Source organism: Ochotona curzoniae, unplaced genomic scaffold, assembly GCF_017591425.1.
Source record: "Ochotona curzoniae isolate NIBS_2020 unplaced genomic scaffold, NIBS_Ocur_1.0 contig_2754, whole genome shotgun sequence".
Lineage (NCBI taxonomy): Eukaryota > Metazoa > Chordata > Mammalia > Lagomorpha > Ochotonidae > Ochotona > Ochotona curzoniae.
In genome coordinates this window covers 3,642,083-3,648,229 of record NW_024465582.1, presented here as the reverse complement: position 1 = coordinate 3,648,229, position 6,147 = coordinate 3,642,083, and positions in this window count along the sequence as shown.

The following is a 6,147-nucleotide window of genomic DNA, read 5'->3' as shown; positions in this document are numbered from 1 at the left end:
GCGCGCCCGCATGCTTGCTCTCGCCTGGCACCTGCTGTGTGTACAGAGGTGCTCCTTGCCAACCCTGGGAAATAGTCATGGGTGATTGTGGCTTTGGGGGCTCACTCCCCCTGGGGTCCTGACCTCTGGGCTCCAGCCCTGACCTCCTTGCCTGTATGAGCCTTTACAGGGTCCACCTCCAGCTCTGCCACCTTCCCTCCACTTTCCTGGGGAGTTGCTGTCTCCAGGGCTGGCAACCTACACTATTTACAGTGCACAGTACTTGAGAACCAAGGTGGGAAGGGGAATGAAAGGGTGTGTTTATTTTCGTGTAGCACAGTTTTAAAACTCAGGCATAGCTTTGTCATATTTATATCTCGTGAACTTTCTGAAAATATCTAGTGTGCTTGGGTTTCAAATCTTTTTGCACCAAGATAAACTTGACTTTTGGTCCACTTTCCACAATGTTCTTGAAATGTCCGCTTAGCATTTTCTTGCCCTGAAGCCTTTCTTCATGCTAACATTTTGTGTCACTCCTTATGTAGTATTCATGACCTGAAGTCTGTAACCCACACGGAATGGATGCCTGGGAGAGAGATGGGCTTGCTGGTCCAGGAGTGACAGGGCCAGTGCCTCGCACACAGACCTTTCTATAGTGTGTGTGCAGGAGACACTGCGCAGAGCAGTGGAGAGAGGTCTGTGCTTGAACAAGACTTTTGCAGGCTAATCAAGGATGCGAGAAACCTGTTTTACATGCAAAGAAATCTGCATCACACCTCCAGACTGACTCGGTAGCAGCTTCAAAACATAAAAGCCTTTGTAAGCTCTGTGTGTGTGTGAGTGTGCTTTCTATGTTCTAATACAGAGCCATTTGCACACGTAAGGAGATGCCTGTTAATTGAATTGATGACCTTGCTTGATTTGAAAATTAACATGCAAGCACTTTACGTGGATGAGAACAAAAAAAATGTTTCAAGGGTAGTGTTAACTTTTTAAAAATCAACTCTTCCCCCAAAATTCCAGGGAATAAACTGTATCCTTATTATAAATTTTTGCTTGATAGATATGCCAGAGTATTGTAGAAATATGATAGGTTTTGTTGTTTTCTTTCTGAGATCAGTGTAGTATGCCTTGTCAGTTAGATTTATGGATTTAATAAGCTGAAGTCGATGAGTGGATAAACTGTGGTATATCCATACAATGACTTACTATTCAGCAGCATAGCACGCGAGTGCTCAGTACGTGCTCTTACGTGTGTAGCCAGTCACAGAAGACCATGTGTGTGAGATTGCTCATAGAACAGACCAGAAAAGGTAAACCGGTGAAGACAGGTTAATGGCTGCTCTGGGCTGGCACGTGAACTGGCAGTGGATGCATGGGCAAGTTGGCTACTCTGGATTGGCAGTGTGAACTGGCAGTGAATGCTGTGGGCAGGCTGAGATGTCAGATGGTCTAAAAATGGGGCTGTTGACAGGTGAGTGGTTCACCTAGCAGTTGGACTGGCCACATCCGTATCAGAGTGCTGGGATTTGAATCCTGACCCTCCGCTGCTAAATCCAGCTTCCTGCTGATGTGTGCCCTGGCACAGTAACTGGGAACCTGCCACCCAGTTGGAGATGCGGATTGAGCATGTGGCTTCCAGCTTCAGGAAGCAGCCATTGGGTCAGGTGTCTTCCTGTCTGCCACTGAGATAATATGAAGAATATTCAAAATTGGATTGTGTGCTCACAACCCTGAATTGACTGAAAATTGCGTGCTTAATTTTCAAATATGTGCTTTATACTCCTGTAAACCAGTTAAAAAGAAAATCTGGTTCATGATTCCTAAAAAAATCACAAGGGACCCGGACAGAAATCCAGCTGCAAGGCTGGGAGGTGCCCTCCGTGCTAGGATGGCTTGCCCAGCACTGCAGCCACGATCCTGCTGCCCAGGCTGCAGGCAGTTCTTGGATGCTAGCGGCCTCCTTTCTGGGCCTCCGACAAGCTCTGGTCTTTGTTGTGAACATGGCCAACTCAGGTGGTTTCTGGAAGATGCCGCAGGACCAAATCAGGTCAGTCAATTAAACTGATCAGTGTGCAGACACTGTGTTGGGCGCAGCACGATTCCCCGGCGTCTGTCGGAGGGCAGTGTGTCTTGGCTGGCTGGCTTGCTTGGGAGGCACTGCTTAGCCAGCTCATAGGGCTGCCCCTCGGAGGCTCCTTCCTTGAATGGGAGATGCCTTCAGGGCTGCTGGGGATACCTTCTTCTCTTGCTTTGGGCCCGAACCACAACCAGACCCAGGACATGTTGCCTGAGGTCTTAGCTTTCTGGATCTGTTCCAGCTCTTGTTCTGCTTTGGCTCGAATTGCAGTCACAGTGTGGCGTGCAGAATGGGTTATGGCTGAAGGTGCCTAGGAATCACCAATTGCTGTCTCCTGGCGGAAGTGTCATTAGCGGCCCAGTCTTGCTGACCGTGGTTTGCATCTGGCTCTGCCGCCTGCTGGGTGCTTCCTTGGCTGTCTGCCGGGCACCTGACTGGCACACTGGCTGGCTTCCGCATGGCATCTCTCCATGGGAGTGTGTGCCTCGGCATAGGCCATCCTTGTCCCTGATCCAGCCTGCAGTGTGTTCAGGACCTGGCTGAGGTTGGCTAGCCTGGTTCTAACAGGAAAGAAGTATTTTTACCCAACCTTGGGATGTTTCAAGCGGACTTTTTTCTTTCTTTTTTTGCAGCATCTGATTATTTTAGCTATTGTAGTAGAGGCAAAAATTGAGATTGACAGAGTTTTAAGTCCTACTCAACAGTTTTATTGACCTCTTACCAGGGTAATTTCTGACTCCTCCTTCCGAATTTGCTTCTGCCTAATGTGTGGCCTGGAAGCAAACACAAAGTAGCATTTGTAAGATGGCTGTTTTCCTAGCACTGAGCCTGAACTATTACCCTAGAGAAGGGAGTGGCTTATTGATGAGATTTCATTCATATTTCCTGCTGCTTATGAAAAGGAAAAAATGTGGGTGACTTTTTAAAATCTTTGATCTCTTGCTTGATGGTTTCGGTTGGTCCGTAGAATACCATTTAGGTAAGGACATTTTTGTGGTTTGCTTTTGTTTTCTTTTATTTCTAGTCAGTTAATGTTCTCCAGATTTCAAGGCTGGCAAGTTAGGCATTTAATAAAACAGATCTGCTAGTTGCCTGCCTGGGGAATTCCCCATGTTACCAGGGCAGATAATGGAGCTATGACACAGAAGGAATCATCGTAATAAAATGATGCAGTTTTCTCATTTGTACTCCCCTTTAAGCATTGATTAGTATGGGTTGAGAGAACCTAAGTCGGCCGTAATTATAGTAACAGACAATGTGCTGTGTGAGCTGGGGTAGACCTTGTTCTTGGGGTGAGAGCAGGTATTGGGCCTTTCCTTTGCTTTTTTCCTAACCATTGAGTTTTCTGACATGGGCACCTGTGACTGCATGAGCTCTTTGCTTTTATTCTGTGTAGCTGGTGAGTAGAGAAGGGGCTGGAACACCACACCACAGCTGGCAGGGTGAGTCACGGGTGGAGCCCCCCACATCCATGGGCACTTCCTGCTTTCCCATTAGTGTTGCCAAGTTTGGAACTGGAGTCTTTAAAGGTCTCCTTTGCTGGCAACATTGCTAAAGTTTGAGTGTGAAGTTGATGGGAGACATTTGGCTGACCTAAGTGTTATGTTTCCAGGCTGTAATCCTAAAAGTAAAATCCTGTTTGGCAGAGAAAGATCCAGTGCCCAGATGTTGAGATATTGCCCAGGGCTAGGTGACCAGATCTGTACACTGCAAAGCTCAGCTCTGGATGGCAGTTCCTGTCCCTTCTGGTGGGCGCTGCTTTCCCAGTGTTTGTCAATGACCCTTCCTTTATCAGGGAGATGTCCCTACTGTATCGTTACACCCAGGAACTCTGTGAAGTGAAGTCTTCTAAGCACAGAGATCCCACAAGAAGCCTGTAGACCAATGGAAAAAGCTATGAGATTACACTGTTTCCCATATTTCACGGACTTCCTAAAGACTCCTGTTTATTTAGCTCCTCTCTAAGTCCGACTAAACCGTCTTCCCTGTGTGAGTAGGCCTTGCACGTGCCAGTCCCATGGATGAGTTAGTCTGGCATTTCTTGGTCCCGTACTTGGCTGCTGGGGTTCAGGGCTGCAGCTGCTCTACTGGGTAGGAGGGCTGAGGTGTTGTTGCTGGCTGCTAAGTGTTGGTGTGTACGGGCCAGGCCTCTGCAGGAGGGTGGTGCCAGGCTCTCTGGTGCAGCATGCTCCTGGGGCTGCTCTGCCCTTGCTGTAGGGGCCCCCTGGAGACTGCCTGTGTTCCTCGGTCCTGCCTCTTGGTGGAATGAAGACAGAATTGCAGGGTTGTGCCTCTCTGCCCCAGCAAGCCACAGCTCCTTTCTGAGTCATGCCTCAAAAGGTAGGATAGGAAATGAAAATAGACACCGAAGAGTTCTGCAATGTCCAGGTCACAGTAGTCCAAATGTCCATCAGCTGATGGTAATGTAAAGAAAATGTGGTAAATATGCGCCATGGAGTACTACGCAGACATGAAAAATGACACTCGCTTTTGCAGCAAAACGGAAGCAATTGAGGATCATTATGCGTAGTGACATAAGCTAGACCCCAGAGGACAGGTGTCTGTTTTCTCTGGGTTGAGGTGGCTGGTTTGTAGAGAGGGTAAGAGTTTTGTGTGAGTTAAATGGACATCTGGGAGTTGTTGGGTATAGCTCTTGTCTCCATGCCTGCTAACATTGACCTTTCTCCTTTTCACCTGAGCTCCTGATTTAGTGGAGAATTGGGTCTTTGACTAAATTAAAAATGTGTTTCCATTAAAATTAAAGAAAAGGAGAAGGAGAGAGAAGCTTCATGATAGTCTTAGAATTGTATCTATGAAGCACATGGCATCCGTTTATTTCAGTAACAGTCGAAAGGTGTTACGGTCGACTCTGAGCCCGAGTATCTGGAATATTTCCCACTGTACCTCTCTACCCTCCTTTTTGAAGAAAGGACACTGTGCTCTTCTGGGGCATTCTGAGCGTGAACTGCGCAGTGACCAGTGGGCTGGATTGAGGGGTGCAGGAGTGGGGCCTGGCACTCGGGGCTCGGGGAGCAGGGTGAGAGTCCAGGCGCTGTATTTTGGCTGTCACAGCATTCCAAGCAGCCGCCGACATCAGGCCCTATCACCAGCTTGTGGAAACAAATCTTTCAGGAGGCTGCAGGCTGGCAAGGGAGGATTAGGAAGATTCATTGACTGGGAAGCTGACACTGCCACCGGCAAGGGGTATGTAAGGTCCAAGAGTTTGGCCAGGCCCACCTGCTGCGTTTCAGCCTCCTGCAGACTTACTGGGCCCAGAGGAACGCCTGTGAAGGGCACTGCTTTGGGGATCTTAGGGAGCATGTCTGCGAAATGGGAATAGCACAAGGACCTTCCTCAGCATCCCGTCCTGACCCAGGAATATGAGTGGTCAGATTCATTTCTAGAACTCTCTGGAATAAGTACAAATGTGTGGACTTGAGTCCTTGACGTTATAGACAAGCTAGCACGTGGCCTGTCTTCACTATAGTCGTGCACAGGTATCCATGAGAACCTGTGAAACATTGGGAAGAGGAGTAGCTGTTGGTGAGTTAATTGGTTATGGGAGGTCAACTCAAGGGCATTAATGCTTGAACTTGGTTGTGGCTTCCGGCACATGATGGTACGGCTCTCTCCCCATTTCTCAACGGGGAGGAAAGATGTATTTCCATGTCTGTGCAGTACTCGGGGAATCCTACCTGAGCTGCAGACTCAGATACAGTTCTGAGGCTGACTGATCGGTGGGCTGGGGAAGGAGTAGCAGAGGCTTGGGGGTGAGCTTGGGAAGGAGAAAGACTGCCAACATTTGTCACTTGATCTTCATGAGTGGCCCTGAATTCCTTGATAACTTTTCAGGAAATGGTAACTTTTTTTCTTAGCGGTAATTGCCTTTTGGGGAGAGGATGTTTGTGAACCCCAGCCAGTGTGAGGGCCGTGGAGGGCACAGGTGGGGCTTGCGTCTCCAGGAGCCACCCTGTGCATGGGGTGGAGGGTGCTCTCCCTGTCAGTGCCTGTCTCCCTGGGAGCTTGTGGGAGTCCACAGGGCCCAGGGTGGGGAGGGAGAGAGCTGACAGCGGAGGGGAGCCCTGCAG